We start from the raw sequence: 22,385 nt of genomic DNA, 5'->3' as shown, positions 1-22,385 counted from the left end.
GGGCAAATCAAACCCTGAAAACCAAATTGGAAGTGTTAGCAAAAACAGAGGGCTTTACCAATTCTATTCCCCCAGGGGACCAGGTGCGCATACTGGCAACTGCCCTGCTAGCACTGAACCAATTCCCTAGGGGGGATGAGACAAAGAGTCCCGCCCAAAAACACTGGGCCACTCGAGCACTAGACGAAGGCCCGCAAGTTGTAATCAAAAATGAGTTAGGGGAATGGGAACAAGGCTGGAGACTAGTGCTCACGGGGCGAGGGTACGCGGCTGTTAAAAAAGATGGTAGAGTCAAATGGTGTCCACTTAAGTCTATCAAACCTGACCTTCAGAGTAAGACTAATGAAAGCTGCGAGGTTTTGTTTGCAGGACTGGATCTTTGGACGCCCCTGTGACCCATACATCCCAGTGCCTGAAGAAAGTGACAAGTCATTGAGCAGCCCAACAGTGCCCAAGAATCCTACACCAGTGAAATCCAAGCAACAATGGTATCTTTGCGTAATTTTGCTTTTACAGCTTCTTGGCAGAGGGCAAGCCAATGCAGAACATCACCCTCACCAGCTGTTCAGGTGGGTCCTACACCACCTTTCAGGCGACAAAGCAATCAAAGAAACCATCACACCAGACAGCCCATCTTTCGAGTTTAAGCTAAAAGACATTTTTCCCTCGCATCTACAATTCCCCAGTTTTGGTGATTTCTCACTGTACCAAACCTATTGGTGTCCTGCTTCAAACCCAGGTAAAAGCTACTGTAACTATCCAGGGTACGGCTATTGTGGGTATTGGGGGTGTGAGACTATCGTGACAAGCGATAGATGGCGACCACAGCAACCTGATGAGTTCCTACAAGTCAAGTATGCACCCCAAGGCTGGTCGCGAGCCAAAATTTGCACTTGACAAGCAAATATACCTGCCCCAAGACGGAACGAGACACACTTGCACACACTACAGAATGACAATTCTACAGCCGGCCCATAAGAGCTGGGCCTCAAGTAGAGCGTGGACAGTGTATGTTCGCGCCCCTCACAACTATTGGGTGAACGTACAAATTGTCAAGCTCCTACCGTCAGAATCCCGACCAGTCAGGCCTAATCAGATTCTTACGGTAAATAGAAATCCTATCTTCACCCCACCTGGCCCATTAGTTACCTATCAAATACCTAAGTCAGCTCCTTACGATCCGTTTCTCAGCGTATTAAATGCTACCTTTTTGTCATTGAATCAATCAAACCTGAACTTTACAGAATCATGCTGGTTGTGTTATGACGCGCAACCCCCTTTTTATGAGGGCATTGCACTTAATGTGCCTTTTAACTACTCAGCGGCACAAAATCCACACCAGTGCAGGTGGAACACCCCCCGCAGAGGAGTTACTCTGAGTCAGATCACAGGCCAAGGCAAGTGCTTTGGCAATGCAGCCTTAGCAAAACGAATGGGCAATGTCTGTACTGAATTTGTCAAACTTGACAAAACGATCAATAAGTGGGTGGTCCCATCTGCGTCAGGAATGTTTGTTTGCCAGCAATCTGGAATAAGCCCCTGTGTGCTTCTTGATAAATTTGATAACTCTGCTGATTTTTGTGTCCAAGTTTTAATTGTTCCTAGAGTCCTGTATCACCAAGAAGAAGAAATGTACCACCTTTTTGAAGAACCTAGCCGGCTCCATAAGAGAGAAGTAATAACAGGCATAACCATCGCAATGCTGCTCGGCCTTGGAGCCACCGGCACGGCCACAGGTGTTTCGGCCCTCGTGACCCAACACCAGGGACTTTCTCAGCTGCAGATGACTATTGATGAGGACTTACAAAGGATTGAAAAATCCATCTCCTTTCTAGAGAAATCTGTCTCCTTGCTCTCAGAAGTCATCCTGCAGAACAGGCGAGGACTGGACCTCTTGCTCATGCAACAAGGAGGCCTGTGTGCCGCCTTGAAAGAGGAATGCTGCTTTTATGCAGACCACACCGGAGTTGTACGGGACTCAATGACTCAACTAAGAGAAAGGCTAGCCCAGAGAAAAAGAGAAAGAGAAACCCAACAAGGATGGTTCGAATCATGGTTTAACCAGTCTCCATGGCTGACCACCCTTGTTTCCACTCTAATAGGCCCCCTCACTATGTTACTCCTAACGTTAATTTTCGGGCCTTGCATACTAAACAAATTGGTGTCATTTGTTAAAAGCCAGTTAGAAAAGGTTAACATTCTGTTTGTTGACTGCCAACAATTGCTCTAGAGCGCATTTATTTTGTAAATGTTATATCACTTTTTATAACTTGTTATGTAGGTTTTTACTAGTTCTTGAAATGTTATACCATTTACATTTTGCATCTTTTTTAATCAATCATGGGGGGGGGAATGTGGGCAATTCAGGATAGAGGCGGGGGAAATGTAGGTGATTAGGGACAGGTGTTTGGAAGATATCGCGTTGTGCGGGACAGGTAGAACCCCTCCCCTCTACAGGTAATACGTGACCAGAAGGAAGTGACGCGGTAAACCCAGGTTATTTAACCCTATGTAACCCATGAATAAACGCCATTTGCCGTCCACCACATTGGTGTCTGTGAGCTGATGGCCCGAACGACCTGAGGTGGTCGTCGTGCCGTTCCTGAACCAGGTCGCTATGCCTCCGAGAGGCAGCACCCTTTCTTCCCAGATCTTTCCAAAGGTATGTATTACCCCAAAAGCATACTTTGAATCAGTATAGATGGTCCCCTTTTTGTGTGCTAAATGCTCCAGTGCTCTCTTTAGAGCTTATAATTCACAAGATTGCGCTGACCAATTTGAAGGTAGTTTTCCTTTTTCAATGGTCTGCATATTTATCCCATCGACTAAGGCATATCCTGATATTCTTTTTCCTTGAAAGCATCTGGATGAACCATCCACATATATTCTTTCCCCTTCTAAGAGGGCTTGTTCTTCTAGATCTTCCCGAACTTTTGTTTGGTATTGAATAATTTCTAAGCAATCAGGTCATCTTTTGGTTCTCCATACAGGAATTGGGCTGGATTGAGGCTTTTGCTTGTTTCTATAGTTAGATCATCACTGTCAATCAGAATTGCTTCATATTTTAGTATCCTGGAGTCTGTTAACCATTTTTCAGCTTTTTGATTTAGCACATTTCGGACCACATGGGGTGTGGATACAATCAGTTTACTTCCAAAGGTGAGCTTACGGCTCTCCTCCACCAAAATAGCAGTAGCTGCTATGGCTTGAATGCATACCGGCCAGCCACGGCTTACTGGGTCCAATAGTTTAGATAAATAAGCTATTGGTCTTCTCACCCCTCCCCATTCCTGGACTAATACACCATGAGCTACTCCATTTTCTGCATTCACATATAAATGAAAGGGTTTTTCTAGTGAGGGTAAGCTTAGGGCTGGTACCGAGGCTAGTTTCAACTTCAGTTTTTCTAATTTATTATCATCATCTTTGGTCCATTGTATATTGTCTCCCCCTGTTAATTTTTCATATAAAAATTTTACTGCTTGTGTATATCCCTCAATCCATAGTCTGCAATATCCCAGTAGCCCCAGCAGTCTCCTAACCTCCTTTTTTGAAGAGGGAGGAGGGAGGGATAAAATCCCTGTAATTCTTTCAGGATTTAGTTTTCAGCTACCTTTGCTTATCAGGTGGCCAAGATATTTTACTTCTGATTCCACAAACTGTAATTTCCTTTTTGATGCCCTTAGTCCCTTTTCCCCAAGAAAATTTAGAAGCTTTATAGTAGCTTCTTTAACTTTAATTTCATCTTCTCCTGATATTAGAAGATCATCTACATATTGGATAATTTCTATTCCTGGGGGAGTGGGGAAGGTTTGTAATATTTCTCCCAAGGCTTGCCCAAATAATTTGTGGCCTCACAATACCCCTGTGGCAGTTTAGTCCATCTCAATTGGTTCTTTTTCCCTGTGTTTGGATCTTCCCATTCAAAGGCAAAAATATTTCGGCTTTCCTCTGCCAGTGGGCAGGCCCAAAAGGCATCTTTAAGATCCACCACACTAAACCACTGATGTTGAGGTGGAATTTTACTTAAAAGAGTGTAGGGATTAGGAACCATAGGGTAGCAGGCCCGTGTTCTTTTGTTTACTTCTCTTAAATCTTGCACTAATCTATAATTTCCATCAGATTTCTTCACTGGGAGAATAGGGGTATTATGAGGGGATTTACAAGGTTCTAGTGTCCCATCCTTTATTAATTCTTCTATTACTGGTTTTAAGCCTTTTCTCCCTTCTAAAGATATAGGGTACTGACGTACATGAATGGGACATTCTTCTTTTTCAATTGTGACCCTTATGGGGTCAATATCTAGTCCACCCCTATTCCCTTCCCCAGCCCAAACTTCTCTATTAATTTTTCTTTCGTCTTCTTGGCTAAGTTTTAACACTTTGGCCGTCATTCTCCCTTCTTCTGGTATGACTCTAATCCCCAGCTGGATTTGTAAATCCCTTCCTAATAAATTGCTGCCAGCCCCAGGAACTAACAAGACATCCCCTATCCCTATTTTTGTTTCCCCTTCAATAACCACATCTTTAATGACAGGGACCTTAAATCCTTCCCCCTTTGCTCCCGTTACTTTCACCATATCATTACTTACATCACACCCTTTTGGAATATTCATCACACAAGTCCTTTCTGCCCCAGTGTCAACTATAAATTCTAATACTTCCTCTTGGGGGCCTACTTTTAAAGTTATCAAAGGCTCCAGATGGTATTTATCCCCCAAAAAATAGAGCCCATGACTTCCCTATTTTTTTTCTGTGCGTGTCTCTTGAAATATTTTCAGATCCCTCTGGACATATATATCTTTTGAGCTTCCCTTACTAGGTCTTGTAATGGCTTCTCATACCAGTCTTCTATTTTTTCCAATTTTTTCCTAATATCTGGCCAGGCATGTGTGACAAAGTTAACTCTTAGCAGGGCTTGCCCTGCTAGGGACTCCGGGTCTATCCCAGAGTATTGTTTCATATTTTTTCGGAGCCTCTCCAGCCACTCAGTTGGGGTTTCTTCCTTCCCTTGCTGCCCCTCAAAGGCCTTTCTGACATTTTGTCCTCGGGGTGCCCCCTCTTTTATTCCCTTGATTATCAAATTACGATAATCATTCATATGTCCCCTCCCAGCTTCATCATTTTGGTTCCAGTTAGGAGGTGTAATGGGCATTTTCTGATCCCCGGGTGGACCTTGTTGATTTTCTCTTTCCCAAATTTTTATTCCAGAAATTCTAATCATTTCTCTTTCTTCTTGGGAGAATATTATTTTCATTATTGATTGCATTTCTTCCCAAGTGAAAATGTTGGGACCTAGGAACTGGTCCAACTGTTCAGCTGTACCTATGGGGTCTTCTAATAATCCTTTAATTTCTTTTTTGAAATTCCTAACCTCTGTAGAGGTTAGAGGAGCATTCACAAAGCCGGTTCCCCCTCCTCCCATAGGTACTTCTCTTAATGGAAATAAATGAATTTCTCGGCTTCCCTCTGTTTGTTTAGCAATGGAGGGATTGTTGGGCTGCCTCTGAGCCTTAATGGCACCTCTTGTATTCTGGTATGGTGCTCTTTCGTTAAGAAAAGGGTTTATTTGGGAAGAAAGCACCAAACTCCCCTGGGGAAGAGGGGCAGATTCAGACTCCGGCACTGAAGCCGAATATTCTGCGGTGCAGAGAGTGGGGGTGGGGTGTGGCAGTGAAGCCAAATACTCCGGAGCACAGGAGGCGGGGACCGGCACTAAAGCCGGGTTGCTCAAGGCAGGAGAGGTGGGGGCTGAAGCCGGGACGTGTGACGTTCCTCTTGATTCAATTGAGTGTGCTGGGATTCCCGAGATTCCCGGGAAGGGTGGGATCCCCGGCATGGGCGGGGGCAGGGCTCCCTCCCCCCCGCTCCATTGGGGCGGGAGAGCTGCCGGGGGAGAGGCCCCCGGAGCCGGGGGGAGGAGGGCAGCTCCTGATCCTGGCGGCGGGGGAAGCCCTGGAGCCAGGGGGAGGAGGGCAGCTCCTGATCCTGGCGGCGGGGGAAGCCCCGGAGCCAGGGGGAGGAGGACAGCTCCTGATCCTGGCGGCGGGGGAAGCCCTGGAGCTGGGAGGGGGGGTGCAGCTTCTGGTACTGGCGGCGGGGGAAGCCCTGGAGCTGGGGGGAGGAGGGCAGCTTCTGGTGCTGGCGGCGGGGGCAATACTTCTAAGGGGTCCCATCCTTTTTTCTCTTCTGTTTGCTTTTCCTCTGGGGTTTCTGATATTTTAAAGACTTTGGTTCCCAGAGGTTTTGTAATTCCTGTCCAGCAAGAAGCATATTCTCCCTCCTCAGGGTGAGATGGCTCTTTTGAATTTACAAATACATTTAGAGCCTGGCAAATCCGTGCCTCATCAGACCCATATTTTGGCCAGTACACATGATCAGATCTGATTTCCTTTTTTACCCACTCTTTCATGCAGAATTGAATCATTTTTACTTTATCTTTTCCTTTTGTGGAAGGATCAGTTTCCCAATTCGCGAGTTTGACCCCAAGGGGACTGTCTTGGGGTATCTCCTCTGGCACCCTTGAACTTATTTTACTAGGTAGTGGTCCCATTTTTCCAGGAGTTCTCTATTCCAACTTACTCAAAATACCAATTTATCCCCCCCCCCCCCCTTTGAAATACTAATTCATTCATTTAAAATACCAATTTTCATTGCTGTAAAGTACTACCCACCCTTTCATAGTACAAAAAACAACAAAAAAATTATTACAGCCCACCTCCCCAAAAACAAAGTTAACTTCTAATTACACAGTCTTTCATTCATATATTCACTCCTTTTTAATATTTGTTCACTCACTCATTCTTACTCACAACAGAATAATAAGGTACCTCTTTCAAGTCACTTGTTAGTATCCACCCAAGGGTATGAAATAATCCTTAGGATTCTGGGTGCTCTTGGATTTCCCTCAACCCAGCACTGCTAGCATCCAACCCCAACTTCTCCTGGGGTACTTTTAGACCCTGGGTGCTCTTGGAGTTTTCCTCAACCCAGCATATGGGGGGGGTAGCTCCCACTTTGCAACCCCTTCCCTGGGACCCCGTCCCAGTCACCCCCGGGAGATTCTTTCACTCCTCTTATCTCTCGCTTCATCTCCTCGCTGGCCGCTGTTCTCGCGAACAAGACGGAACCGCAGCACTCAGAGACTGCCACACTCGCTTCGCAGATCTGGGGGCAACCAGTCCGCGTCTCATTCACACACACTCATCTCCCGTAACCACCCCCTTTTTCTTTGGACAATACTTACCAGTCCTGTTGCTTTTCCAGTGTCTGTGGGATTTTTGTCGAGAGCGCTCTCTTTCATTTGCTTTATTTTTGTGTCTTTCTCGTCCTCCAGGTGTTGCCCTGCTGCCACCAAACCGCGCCAGAGGATGCCAAGCAAGAGTCCTGCCAATTTGGGCAAGGGGCGCCTTACCCTTTGCTTCTTGAATCCTCCCACGCTTTTCAGAGGCGAGGTGTAGATCCCGGGCGAGGCCCCAATTGTGAAAAACGAGGTTCACTCTCCTGTTAGAATTTAAAGAGTTTAATATAAAGACAATAAGAGACACATAAAATAAAGCAAAGGGATAACGGCCGGGTGCCTTGGCACTCTGCCAAGAGCACACCTGATGCTCGAGGCGAGTCCTTTTTATACCATTTTTACTGTCTGTTCTCTATTCATATTAAAACTTTTCCAGGAATTGTTCTGCATGGCCACTGCTTGGTTCCGCCTTTTTAGAGCATGCGTAGTCTTCTGCCTTGTGGTTTTATTTCTTTTGATTCTTGGGGTTGGGCCCGCTAGGTAAGAGTCGATGGTAGGGTGGATCTCTTAATTCTCCAGACAGTCAGGGCTGATTGCAGCTTTGGGCCTCTTTGCCCCCCGGGCAGAGCGGTGATAGCGGCTCTCGGACCCTCTTGGCTGCCCGTTCTCCAGGCGGAGCAGCCTTTGGGCCCTTTTGTTCTCTGGACAAAGTGTTGATTAGCAGCTTCTTGGGCTTCATCCTCTGCTCACTTGGAGGTTCTCTTACTTGCTCACACTTGCTCACACTTGCTAACATTCTTGCTAAAACGAGAGAAAACTACATCCACACAGTAAAAAGCATTTCTAACATTATATAATATCTACTTTAATACCTTGCGAGAAGCCAATACTATAATATATGTTTATAACACTGCCGTTAGGGAAAATTAATCCACGATGCCTGAGGTTTATGTCCGAAAAGGAGACAGAGGAGTCCTGCAACATTCTTCGACTACAGGGAGAGTCCATGGGGCTTTTCCCATGGGGTCTGTCAAACGGTTGCGGGATGCAGCCCCTTTTTTATGCCAAGTTCCTGGCCGCAGCACCCTCTTCCTTTTCCCCACTGGCTGAGGTATTCGGGAGATACAGACTTCCGGAACTGCCTACTCTATGCCCCCCTCTAATATGCACCCCCCTTTTGGCATCGAAAAGAAAGAAAAAACCCCATTTCTAATGCTATTAAGTCTTTGTTGCCTTGCTCTAGGTTCAGAAATTTAACACGTCCTGGATTAATCAACAGTCTCTGTTGATTAGTAACAGTTCTAGAGAGCTAATAGTTTCTTCTGTTACTTCACTCCCCATAAATTCGTAGCCTTGTCTACAGGCCGATTCACACAGTCTGTTTGTAAAGACTCATCCATCTCATTCCTTTTAATTCCTCCTCTTTTTAGTTGATCTGTATTTTCTTTACAAACCTTAATTACCATTGATTTAATTTTTTCTTCTTGAGTCTTCTTGGCTTTTGCTATTATTTGCAGTGACATCCTTTTCTGTCCTTTTGTAGTCATTTCTGGATCAGGTAGGCATGGCTGCTAGCGGCATCCCCTTGACCACCTGCTGAAAGAGCTGCACCCAGCATGGTGTCATGCATGGTCAAAAGATTAGAGTTGCTATAGCATATAAGAGGAGAAATGGTATTCATTTAGCCCATAGCTGGCCAGTTAACCATGAAAACATGTCCCATTACCATCCTTTCAACACTTGGACAGGTCCATGAGCTGACGTTATTTCCTTTGTTATTTGTTTGACCACATTTCTGCTGTCATCTGCTTGCAAACAGCAGCTCGAGTCATTTAATTTCCCACAAACTCCTCCTTCTTCTGCTAACAGATAATCTAATACCATCCAATATTGAAATACCGCTTTCTTCATTTAAATGGGTTGGTCAGAAAAAAGGTCAAGAGCTGTGTCTGGCTGGTTGGTAATTATTTCCGAGATAGCTTGTAACCTAATTATCTCATTGAAATGATAAATGGGTTCCCAGGCATCTGGGATTAATTCCTTAGGTTTCCAAGGGGCTGGTCCATCGTGTTGTGTAACTTGTTCTGGTGGCCATTCATCTTTTCCCCGTTTTGGGGTGCTCCCTCCAGCCAGGGCTGCATCAGCTGAGTGCTTTTCTCTAATTAAATCATCACAGATTCTGATTACTAAGCGATTTCCCTGAACTTGTAGTAGCCAAAAGAACAACGGTCTAATAAATATACCATATCCCAGTTTGGAGGTAACCTGAGCTAAGCATGTTGGCCACAAATCCAATAATGTCCTTTCAAAGCCCGTGTTCCATTAGCAAAGGGGCCTTCCTACCCTTGGTCATCAATTGGTGGGTCAAAATACAGCAGGATTCCCGGGCCTAACGGTCCTCCAACAGTAGCTGCCCCACCATAAGGGTCACAGTATTTGCATTTCCAAGCTCCCACACAGGGTTCCCATCTACATTTACATCTGCAAGCTGTTTGGTTGGATTTGGAGCAGAACTCACTAAAAGGCTTTGAGTTCCAATCCGGTGTTGCCATTCCCACTGATAATCATGAACAACATGTCTTCTACTTGTGGAATTTTTGTGGGGACAGCTTAAAAATAGGTGGTCAAAAAAACCCCTTGTCCCTCCCCATTGCTTTACAGGCTTCCAAATATTTTGGTAAGTGTGGTAAGAACACCTTATGCAGCTACCATTAGTGAGCTGAACAGCTATTTGATTGCATTTGTCTTGATATTTGGAACAATTGTAAGGAGGGCAATTGGGGGTCCAAACCCAATTGTTTAAAGCCAGAGGGAAAGTCAATTGACAAACGCCTTTTCCTACATAGACACACCCTGTCCTATTTAGGCAATAAGTGCCTGTTGGAGAAGAATGAAGTGGCCATGGACTTCCTTCTTTGGCCCCAAATCCCATCCCATTGTGGCCCTCACATTGACCCACCATTTAGGTTCATCTGGGCTAGCCAACCATGGCCACTCTTCAGATCCTCCTGGCCCTCCACAGAGCCAGCAATTGCTAAGGTTAAAAACTTTTGCTACTTCTTCTCCTAAGGCTGCAAATTGATTCTCCCACTCCTGGCCTAAACTTAGCTGACCATATAAAAGTAGAATTATTAAGGAAAATGTTTTAATAGTGTGATCTAATTAGCTAGTCTAATTTTCCCATTGTCTTCTGCACCACCTGTGGCAATTGAAGACACAGAAACTACTTAACGTGAAACAATGGCTGCAAGTATTAGCGCCCCAGTGAGTGGAGATTCTAGAGGAGGGATGCCCATAGAGACTATTTCAGCAGATGGTCTGTGGGTAGGCACGCAGGCTTTCCACGGATGTCGAAGCACTGGCTACTGCTCCGGCCCACTCCTGCAGAGTGTCAGTCACGGCCTCCCGGCCTTCTCCTCCAGCTGAGATGTGCAAATCTCTGAGGCTTCAGAGACCTTGACCCGAGAGTGACGGGTCCACCTGTGTTCAGCTGTCTTGATGGCTGTTTCTGTTGTCAGTGACACTTGGAATGGGCCACGCCATTTCACCGCCACTGGCGCTTCTTTCTACTCCTTAACTAGGACTCAATCTCCCTGTTGGATGTTACAAGCAGCAAAGTCCAAAGGTGGGGCTTGTGCCAGCTGAGCTTCCTGTTGAAGGGGTTTCACAAGAAGCAGTATCCTGGCCACAGATGGTTTTAAATATACATCACTTACCTCTACTCCCCCACTAGGTTGAGAATTATCAGGGTAATTCATAACAACAACTGAAAGGGAGATAACTGAATCTCTCTTCTGGGTCAGGCTCTCATTCTCGCCAAAGCCAATGTCCAAAGCCCTAGCCATGGCATCTTGGTTTCTATTACCAGCTTTGTCATAGGTTAGCAAGCATAGTCCTGGAAGGGATGTCCTTGCTAAGGGGTGCTTACAGCTTCCTCTGGGAACTGATAGAACCTATCAGCTGGCCCGTTTGAATATGGACAATTCTCTAAGCCACTTAAAGTTGTGACCACCTCTGTGATCCACGTTTAAGAATAGGCAAACTCCCCCTCCAAGCTCTCTCTCGTTTCCGGTGCAGGGACAGGTGGCTGCGGGCCCCGAGTGGGAGCCAGCGGGCCCAGCCAGGCCCTGCTTGGGCCAGGCCGGGCCGGGCCACGGACATCCTGGAGCCGAAGGACCTGTTCCAGCCGTAGAACCTCCCCCACTGCCTTGCTGTGGGCAGCTGGAGCGGCTCGGCTCTCCCCCCTCTCCACTGCGATAAGAAAAATTCAACATTCCAGCTGCAAAGCTGCAAGGCCGAGGTGAGATTAACCCTTTTTATTGCTGTGAAGAGCTGAAAACCCTAGGGAAGAGAGAGAGGAGATGCTTAAAGCTGAAATTCTGTTGTGAAGCTATGATATATCAGAGTATCCCATTGTAATTTCATGAAGATATGGGGGGTGGAGTGTTCAACTCGTGAGCAAAAGCACCTGCGCCGAGATAGGCAGATGCTGACGCAGCTGTAATTTCATGAGAAGTTTGGACAGGGAGAGATGAACCAGGTGAGGACTTTTGCTCCAAACGGGAAAGGAGAAAACCTCAGTCCCTAGAGATGCTCCCAGAGATAGTCCTAACGATGAAGATGATGAAGACCCTTTGCTCCCAGGGAAGGAGAAGGGCCTCTGTTTTTGTTTCTGAACGCCTCAACCTTAAAATTGTACCCCAAAAAACTTCAAGAGTGGACCCTCGAAAGCAGTTGCGGGAAAAGCTACAAGTTGAGGGAAGGGACTCACATGCGAGCAGAGAGACTCCTCTTCCTAAATGGACTGAACAATATTTGGAAGTGGGCGGCTGTCTCGTTGTGATAATGTTTTCATAGCATGAGCAAGAAGAGACTTCTCTTTCTAAATGGACTGAACAAGGTTATTATGGCAGTGGTAAACAGACTGAACATCTTAAGGGTTGTCTTTTTCCATTGTCAGTGGGAGAAGGGAGGAAGGTGGGGGGAGGAGGAGAGTTCTGAAGGTGGTATAATTTTTTTTTCTTTCCTCTTTTAGGTCTGTTAATAAATTTCTTTATATTCTTTCAAGTTTGGGGCCTGCTTTGCATTTCTCCTAATTCTTATCTCACAGAAGATAAACAGTAATGAGTATTTTGGACCAAACCACTACAAGCTTCAAAAGCTGTTTATTTCTCTATTCATTGTTTTCTACCCGAGCCGAGCTCTGGGGGTGCCAGGGCCTATGGAGGTTCCATTGTGTTCCTAAAGAAGCCAAAACCCCTTGAAGGATCTTTCCTGTAAAATGAGTTCCCCTATCTGAGTCTATTGCTTCTACAATGCTGTATCTTGGAATGATTTGTTCCAAAAATGCCTTAATAACTGATCCTGTCGTTGCTGAAGCAGTTGGAAATGCTTCTGGCCACCTTGCTAGCTGACATACCATTAGCAGAAGATATGAAGCCTTCCCACTTGGGGCATGTCAGGAAAATCCAGCTGGCATCTTTGGAAGGGACATGCAGCCCAAGGCCTCCCTCCCCTGGCAAGTTACTTTGTAACTTGGCTGTTTGCTTTAGCACAGATCAAGCAACCTTCAACAGCTGGTTTTACCAGTCTAAAAAGACCCCCAGCAACATACATCATGAGGAAGGCTTCTGCCAGTCCTCAGGAAGTGCAAGGACTCTCTTCACGGAGTTGTTTCAATATTGGTAGGGCCAAAGCTTCTGGTATCTCTTGTTTGCCATCCCTTGTAAACCAATTATTGCCTTTTTTCTCTGCCACACGGCTTTTAACTGTATCTCAAACTCCTCTGGTAGAAAAGACAGCTTCCCGGGCAGTGATGGAGTCGCTGGGAGCAAAGGGGGCATCTTGGAGAGTTCTGGCAGAAATGTTGCTTTCTGAATTTCTTCATCCACCAAAAAGGAGACAGAGGAGTCCTGGAACATTCTTCAACTACAGGGAGAGGCCATGGGGCTTTTGCCATGGAGTCTCTCAACTGATTGCGGGACGCAGCCCCCTTTTTATGCTAAGTTCCTGGCAACAGCACTCTCTGAGGTACTCGGGAATTACAGACTTCCGGAACTGCCTACTCTATGCTCCCCTCTAATATGCACCCCCCTCTTGGTATGGAGAAGGAAGAAAACAAAACTATTCCTAATGCTATTAAGTCTTTGTTGCCTTGCTCTAGGCTCAGAAATTTAACGCGGCCTTGGCTGAGCAACAGTCTCTGTCGATTAGTAACAGTTTCTAGAACTAATACTTTCTTCTGTTACTCCCCTACCAGTAAATTCCTAGCCTTGTCTAAGGACGGATTCACACGGTCTCTTTGTAAAGATACATCTATGTTACTCCTTTCACTCCCACACCTTCTTGGCGGTGGGACGGCTCCCCCCGGCACAGCACCTGGCACAAAACCCACCTATGCGCACACGCACACCTGCACTTACCCTGCACTCCGCTGCACACACACACACACACCTCCCGCACACTAACACCCCCCTCCACATCCCCACCATGCTACTTGCAGTTGCCCCGCTCTTGCCATCCCGGCCGGCTGGCAGCACTCACTCCTCACATGCTTCCCCATGCCTTGCGTTTCCTTGCTGCCCCCTGTGTAGCCTTCGGTCAACCTGCCTTTTCTCCCCTGCCTTGCATTGACTTGCTCACCCATCCCCCACCTGACTTCCTTTCACATTCGTCTAGGTCTGGCCTCACCTTTCCTTTTCCTTCTAGGACCCTCATTGCCTTGCCTCGCCTCGCCTCGCAAAGCCACCGCTTGCCTTGCCCTGCCCTTGAACCCCTCCCTTGCCTTGCATGACCTTGCTCACCCCTCCCCCACCTGGAATTCAAGACCCCTTTTCAATGACATTTCATGGCCTTGCCCTGCCCTTTCTGCTCCTCCTAGGAATCTCAAAGCTCTCAAGCATCTCCGGTGTTTCAGGATCACAGGAGAGGAAGACCAGGGGAGGACGCATGTTGCCACACTCATCTCCATGGGCAGCCTTTGTCTGGGAGCAATCCTTGCATGTCTTGAATCTTGGAAGGGCAATTCACATTTTGCCCTTGAGCTCGGGGACCAGAATGAGAGTTCTTTTGCATACAAAGGAAAGCAGGTAGTTCAAGTCTTTTAGGTGCAGAGGAGACGACCCACGCGGGATCAAGGCCACACAGAGCACTTGGTCCTGGCCACTTTTGTGTACTAGCAGTCCTTGAATGTACTTCTCACCTGCCTTGCCTGGCCTTGCCTTGGCAACACAACAGTTTCCTTGTCTTGCCCTGCTAGCCCTCTGGATCCCTCTGGAGCCTTGCATTCCTTTGCATGGCCATGCCCTGCCCTTGACCTGCCTACTGCTTTCCTCCAGGGCCTTGACTTGCCAAGCACTTCCTGTTTCTGCCTGGCCTTCCCATCAGTGGACTTTCCTTCCTACGGCCAGCCTTGCCTCTAACGTCTGGGCCTTCTCTTGCCTACGACTGTGTTTGCTTTCCCCTCACTGCTCTGGCCTTGCTTACCTCTCCCTTGACTTGCCCACAATTGCCTGCACTTGGTTTGCAGCGCCTTGCCTGCATGGAAGGCAAGGGCAAGAGTGGTAGGCAGGGCAAAGCAAAGCCAGCAAGTTGTAGGTAGTGCGAGGCAAGGCAGACGTAGGCAAAGGAAGCAGAGCAAGGGTAGCTTAAGAAGAACTAGACAAGGTACTGAAGGCAAGGCAAGGCCAAGAGACTCGGAGTGCCTTTCCTTGGGAAGGCAAGGACATAGTGCCTGTGTTGCTGGAGCAGATGTTAAGGTGGCATGGGGAGGAATAGTCCAGCAAGACATTTCTCTTCTGGCCCCTGGGCGTGTAGGGGCAATTGTTGGATATATTCAATACTGGAGGTGGATCAGTGGCTGGATGTGTTGTATTTTGGAGGAGGGGATGCCGTTTCTTTGGAGATGGGCTTGTAGTTGCTCTCTTTGGCAAGGAAAGCAGGTTTGGATGTGCACATCAGGTGCTCTTAGGGATTTTAAAGGCTTTTCCCAAGAGGCAGAGCTCTCTCTGGGTTAGAGCTGTTGAGCTGTCCGTGGGAATGCAAAGGCCAAGCTTGTGAGCTTTTTGTCCTGGTGCCTTTAGTGTGTGAGCAGTGCCTGGTGCCGTTGTCTTTGGATCCTGACTCTGGGAGAGGGAAGGCTTAGGATGGTACCTAGAGCTGAGAAGGAAAGTGCTGAGAACAGCGTGTGTGCTGCTAGTTTGAGGGGTGCAGTTGAAGTTGCAGGCAGTAAGATCTTCCTCAGCTGGCACTGTTTTGAGCTCTGTTTTTGCCAGATGGTTTCAAGTTGGTGGGCAGAATCTGCGAGAGGGAAAAGATTTGTTTGGGCCAAAGTGGTTTGTCTGGCTCTTGGAGTGTGATGTAAAGAAGAGTCTGCTCTTGGAAGGGGAAGATGAGGGAAATCTTTTTGTCCTGATGTGCTGTTGATTGGAGTGCAGGGACGTTTGCAACTTGCCTCTGCCCTTGGGGTGGTTTCGAGCAGCGCCAGGTGCTTGGCCTTCTTTTGCAAGTCGTCAGCGCCATCGTGTGGTTGTTTCCATGAGCGCTGACAGTGCCGGGGAAAAAGCCAAGCGCTTCGCTGGCGCGGCCGCAGTCGTGTGCGAGCAGTTGGTGGAAGAGCTCCGCTGTGCATCCTGCCTCTTGGAGACATAAAAGAATGTGATCCTGCGCGTAGCGGGGAAGCAAGAGGAATCTTTTCATTGTTGGCTGTGCAGTTTCTAAGCGGCAAAAGTCAAGGCAGTTCCAGCACGGCCTCTTTCTTTCAGAACCTTTTCTGTGCCATCATGAACATGCTCAACATGGAACTCGCACCCACTGAACTGCATCAAAGGTCCTGGAGAGACGCACTTTCCTTCAAGCTCTAGATACCATCCTACCATCCTACCTAGGTACCTCCACCTCTCGCGGATCCCAAAGCCCTTCCAAACATCCAGCAGCTGCACGCAGAGAACAAGTGCTAGAACAAGGCGTTGGCCTTCATAGTCCCTCTAAAGTCTGTAAACTAGGCGAAACATTGCAGTGACCAGCACTTTCCTTCACAACTATCTATAGAGCATCATCACATTCTCTCAGAGTGGCTAAGTCCACCCTTGCAGCGCAGCGTTTCCAGCCACAGTTGGGACTGAGAGATGGGCCAGGTGAGAAAGCATTTCTTGACTATCCCTCGTCTCTGGAAGACTTGATACTCGCAGCGTAATCACGTCCACACACCTTCAGTGTGGCCAAGTTCAAGCAGCTAGAGCTCACAGAGATGGGAGAGTCAAGAGAGAAGCCGTTCCAAAAGTACCGTGTAGTGACAGCAGCATTAAAACTGTGCACAGCAGTCTACAGCACTGTAGACCGTGGCTTCTCTGACAAGACGTGCCATCCCATTGTTGGCTCTCGCAGCTCGGTTGCTAGCTGCTCTCCTGAAGAAAAGAACTAGAAGGAAAAGCCAATGCTGGGCTGCACCTTCCCCTTGCCTCACGTAAAGCCACTTCAACACCCCGCTGCACTCTCTACTTCCCCTCTCCTTGGCATCGACCACTGTGTTTTCTGCATCTCGGAGCCGAAAGGTAAGCGCCAGTGTTCCCAGGGATGGTTGGAAGAGGGATAAGTAGTAGCACAAGTAGCTGTGGTTGAACTTCCTCCTTCTCAATGCTAACGTGAAGTCGGCAGGCAGGCGAGCGCCAGCCACGCTCCTTTCTCAGTTTGTACGCTGCGGACACGAGCCCGGTGCTCGGCGCCTTCGTTCAGCCTCTTTAGTACCCATGTCGCGCTTTCGTTCTGCCGGAGTAGAAGCGTCACCTACTTGTCGCACAAAGAGCACAGTGCCGGCAGCGAAATGCTCCAGCTGACTGCTTCTGCTGACACACGCCTGGGCTATGAAATTTCCCTCTCAGCGACATACAGCAGCACATTCGGTCTAAATGTAAAGGGAAAGATTCTCGGGTACGTCTGGCACAGAGAACAGTTTTAGGTCAACAAGCTTACCCAGAGTTTTACTCTGACGCGTGGAAACCTGTATTTGCACCACATTCCAGTGGCAGTCCTCTTTCCTTTACAGCCTGCACAGCGCCGGCAGATCGCGGTGCTCTCTGCACCTTCCTCCTCACTTCCAAGTACCACCGCGCACATTAGAGCCTTGCAGGGAGAGAAGACGCGGATAGTCGTCTCGCACAGAAGAACGTGGCAGGACGAAAAGATGTTCTTCCTCTCTCCTCCTCATTGCCCAGAGTCTGGTGATGTGTTGAAAGTCCTGGCCAGCGAAAAGCTACTCCAGCAAGTGCTTCTCTCCTGACACATTTCGCTGAGTGAGAGCGACACAGAGTTTGGACATTGCGAAACAGCAAGAAAATGATTGTACATCGAGCTGAGGAAAATCCATGCACAGCAGACTGAAGATGCGTGCAGTGTTCACGCTGAAGAGCGGCAAAGCTCAAAGTCATCGCTGGGCTTCAGTTCTGTCCAGACCGCAGAAGGCGAAGAACGAAGCAGCTGGGCACCGGCTGCATGTACTCAGTGTCCCAAATTTCAAAGAAGAAGGTGCCAGGATGAAATTATGTTCTTCCTTTCTCCTCCTCGTTGCCCGAATTGTGGTGCTGTGGTCCTGGCCAGCGAAAAGCTAATCCAGCAAGTGCTTCTCTCCTGATGCATTTCGCTGAGCGAGAGCTACATGGACAGTTTAGACTCTGTGAAACAGCAAGGAAATGCTTGTACATTGAGCTGAGGAAAATCCTTGCACCGCACACTGTGGATGCGTGCAATGTTCACGCTGACGAGCGGCAAATCTCAAAGTCATCGCTGGGCTTCAGTACTGCCCCGACTGCAGAAGGCAAAGAACGAAGCAGCTGGGCACCGGCTGCATGTACTCAGCGGAGCGAATTTCAAATGTCCAGCGAAGAGCTGCTTCACAAGCAGATTCAGCTGAGAATGCTCTGGCTGTTTCAGAAAATAAGGCGCAGCCATTGCACTCCTGGACACTACCTGGCCAGAAGCAGTTTCTTACACCTTCAATGCTGCAGAGTCCATGCAGCTGGAGCACAGCCAGAAGGACGCGTCCAGATAGAAGGCGTTCTTCAAGTACCCCCCTGCTCCAAGTAGCCTTGAAACTGAGCACAACACACTGCGGCTCGGCAGCTTCCTTCTCAGATAGACGTGCCGTCACATTATTCACTCTCGCAGCTCCGTTGCCCACTTTCAGCAGCTGCTCCCAAAGAAAAAGGCTCCAGAAGTAAAAGCCACTGCTGGAATGCCCTTTCCCCTTGCCTCACGTCAAGCACCAGAAACTGTCGGCTGCACTCTCTATTTCCATTCTCCGCCGCATCTACCACTGTCATCTCTGCATCTCAAAGCATAAACCCCGGCACAATTCTTTCCAGGGAAAGCTGGAAGAGAACTAGGTAGCAGCACAAGTAGCTGCAAGTTGAACTTTCTGTTTTCAACTGCTAATTTGAATCCGAAAACAAGCGAGTGTCAGCCACGCTTCCTCTTGCAGCCTGTGCGATGCACACACCAGCTCGGTGCTCCGCCTTCATTCTTATGCTCTTCGTACCATTTTGTTCTTTTCATTCTGCCGGAGTCGAACCGTCGTCATCTTGTCGCACAGAGGGCACGCCGGCAGAGAAACGCTCCAGAGAAACGCTCCAGGTTACTGATTCTGCCGAAACACACCTGGGCTGTGCACTTTCCTTCGCTGCCCTTGGTAGCACCACATTCTGTTTGCTTTGTAGCCTGAATGTAAAGGGAAAGCTTCTCAGCTACGTCTGGCACAGAGAACAGCTGTAGTTCAACGGGCTTACCCGGCGCTTACCCCGATGCGTGGGAACTTGTATTTGCACCACATTCCAGGGGTAGTCTTCTTTCCTTTACAGCCTGCACAGCGCCGGCAGATCGCGGTGCTCTCTGCACCTGCCTTCTCACTTCCAAGTAGCACCGCGCACATTAGAGCCTTGCAGGGAGAGAAGACGCAGATAGTCGTCTCGCACAGAAGAACATGGCAGGGTGAAAATGTGTTCTTCTTTTGTCCTCCTCATTGCTCGAATTGTGGTGCTGTGCTGAAAGCGTGGGCTAGCGAATGGCTAATCCAGCATGGGCTTCCCTCCTGATGCATTTGAAGGCCAACTGTGGGGTATTTTTGGGTTATTTTGGTGGGATTTTTTTGGGGTTTTGGGGGGTATTTTTTGGGGGTTTTTGAGGTTATTTTGGGGGGTTTTTTGGGGGGTATTTTTGGGGGGCTTTTGGGTTATTTTCGGAGTATTTTGGGGGGGTTTGGGGTCCTTGGGGGGGTTATTTTGGGGTGGTTTTTTGGGTTATTTTGCGGGTATTTTTGGGGGTTTTTTTGGGGTTTTTTTTTTGGTTTTTTGTGGGCTTTTGGGGGGTCTTTTTGGGGTTATTTTTGGGGATTTTGGGGGTATTTTTGGGGTTTCTTTGGGGGTATTTTTGGGGGTTTTGGGGGTTATTTTTGGGGGTGGTGTTTCGGGGAGGTTTTGGGGGTATCTTTTTAGGGTTTTTGAGGGGATTTTTTGGTTTTTATTTGGGGGTATCTTTTGAGGCTTTTTTGGTTTTTATTTGGGGGGTTTTGGGGGATTTTTGGGGTTTTGTTTGGGGTTTATCTGGGTTTTTCTGGGGGTATTTTTGGGGATTTTTTGGGGGGTTTTTTTGGGTTGTTTGGGGGGATATTTAGGGTATTTTGGGGTTATTTTGTGTGGTTTTGAGGTGTTTTTAACCTCCCCGCCCCTCCCCCAGTGTTCATCAGTAGTTCTGGCTGGTTTGCCCATTTTTGGGGTGTTTTTTTTGGGGTTGGGGTTATTTTGGGGGGATTTCTTTGGTCCTTTTTTTTAATTTTGGGTTTTTTTAAATTTTTGGGTTATTTTGGGGGTTTTTTTAGGGGTGTTTTGGGGATATTTTTCGGGGCTTCTGGGGGGTTTTTTTGGGGTTTATTTGGGGGGTTTCATGGGGGTTTTTTGGGGGGGATTTTTTGATTTTTCTGATGGGTATTTGGGGACTTTTGGGGGTTTTTTTGGGTATTTTTGGGGGTTTTTTGGGGTATTTTTGTGGGTATTTTTGGGGGTTTGGGGTTTTTTTGGGGGGCGGTTGGGGTTTTGGGGCTTTGGGGGGCTTTTTTAACCTCCCCACCCCTCCCCCAGTGTTCAACAGCAGTTCTGAGCTGGTTTTGCCCATTTTTGGGGTTATTTTGGGGTGTTTTTTTGGGTTATTTTAGGGATATTTTGGGGGATTATTTTTGGGGGGTTTTGTTGTGGTGTTTTGGATTTTTTGGGGGGTCTTTTTGGGGTCATTTTTGGGGTACTTTTGGGGTTATTTTTGTGGTTTTTTGAGGTATTTTGGGGGGGGCTTTTGGGGGTTATTTTTGGGGGGGTTTTGAGGGTATCTTTTTAGGGTTTTGGGGGGGTATTTTTGGGTTTATTTGGGGGTTTGGGGGCTTTTTTGGCTTTTATTTGGGAGGTTTTGGGGGATTTTTTGGGGTTTTTTGTGGGGGTATCTCTGGGTTTTTCTGGGGGTATTTTTGGGGACTCTTGGGGGTTTTTTGGGGCTATTTTGGGGGGTATTTAGGGTATTTTAGGGTTATTTCGGGTGGTTTTGGGGTGTTTTTAAGTTCCCCGCCCCTCCCCCAGTGTTCATCAGCAGTTTTGGGCTGGTTTTGCCCATTTTTGGCCATGGCTTAGGTGCAGAGTGGGCGTGGCTTCGGGCGGCGTGGGCGTGGCTTCGTCGGGGGTGGGCGGGGCTAAAGGGGCCTGTGGGCAGGGCTTAGGCAGGGTGGGCGTGGCTTCGGATGATATGGGCGGGGTTTAGTGGGGGAATGGTCGTGGCTTAGGTACAGAGTGGGTGTGGTTTAGGTGGGGTGGGCGGGGCTTCGGCGGGCACGGGCGTGGCTTAGGTGCGGAGTGGGCGGGGCTTAGCATCGCAGGGCGTGGCTTAGGCACAGAGTGGGCGTGGCTTGGGGCAGGATGATGCTGGCTTAGACAGGTGTGGGCGGGGCTAATGGGCGATGTGGGCGTGGCCCAGCCCTGGCCCCGCCCCCAGGGGTGCTCCCCGAGGTCGGGGATTATTTCGGCATCGGCGACAGCAGCTCGGGGCTGCTGCAGAGAGGTGAGGCCCCGCCCCGCGAGGTCGGGGATTTTGGGGTTTGGGTGGGAATTTTTAGGTTTTGGGGGTTTAGGGCTTTTTTGGGTTTTTTGGGGTTTTTTTACGGTTTTTTGGGGCTTTTTTTTGTCACTCGGCCCCTCCTCGGCCCCTCCCTCAGTGTCCGTCTGCCATTTTGGGTGGGTTTTGCCCATTTTTGGTGGTTTTTTGAGGTTATTTTGAGGCGTTTTTGGGGGGTTTTGGGGTTCTTTTGGGGGGTTTTTTGCGGGGTATTTTTGGGTTATTTTGGAAGTATTTTTTGGGGGGTTTTGAGGGCAGTTTTTTCGGATTATTTTGGGGCTTTTTTGGGGGTATTTTCGGAGTTTTTGGGGGGGGTCTTTTTGGGTTTTTTTTCTCAGCGGACCCTCCCCGAGTGTCTGTCCACCATTTTTGGGCTGGTTTTGCCCATTTTTGGGGTGGTTTTTTGGGTGATTTTTGGGGGTTTTTCGGGGGTTTTGGGGTTTTGTGGGTGGGGGGGGGTTGGCGTTTTGGGGGTTTTTTTGGGGGGGTGTTTTTGGGTTATTTTGGGGGGTTTTTTTAGAGGTTTTGGGGGGTTTTGGGGTTTTTTGGGGGCTTTTTTGGGGGTGTTTTTGGGGGAGTTTTTTGGTTTTTTAAGGGATTTTTGGGTGTTATTTTGGGGTTTTTTTAGGGGGTGTTTTAGGGTATTTTGTGAGTATTTGGGGGGGGGGGGTTGGGTTTTTTGGGGGGGTTTTTTGTCACCCAGCCCCTCCCCCAGCGTCGGTCCGCCATTTTGGGCTGGTTTTGCCCATTTTTTGGGTGTTTTTTTGGGTGATTTTTGGGGTATTTTGGGGGGTTTTGGGTTATTTTGGGGGTATTTTTGGGGGGCTTATTTTGGGGTGGTTTTTTGGGGTTATCTTAGGGGTTTTTTTGGGTTATTTTAGGGGTATTTTTGGGTTATTTTGGGGCTATTTCTTTTGGGCTTTTGGGGGCAGTTTTTTGGGGTTTTGGGGGTTATTTTCGGGGTAATTTGGGGGTTTTTTTGTGGGGCTTTGGGGTATTTCTGGGGG

The sequence above is a fragment of the Corvus hawaiiensis genome, chromosome 17, assembly GCF_020740725.1.
Source record: "Corvus hawaiiensis isolate bCorHaw1 chromosome 17, bCorHaw1.pri.cur, whole genome shotgun sequence".
Classification (NCBI taxonomy): Eukaryota; Metazoa; Chordata; class Aves; order Passeriformes; family Corvidae; genus Corvus; species Corvus hawaiiensis.
This window is presented reverse-complemented; position numbering follows the sequence as displayed.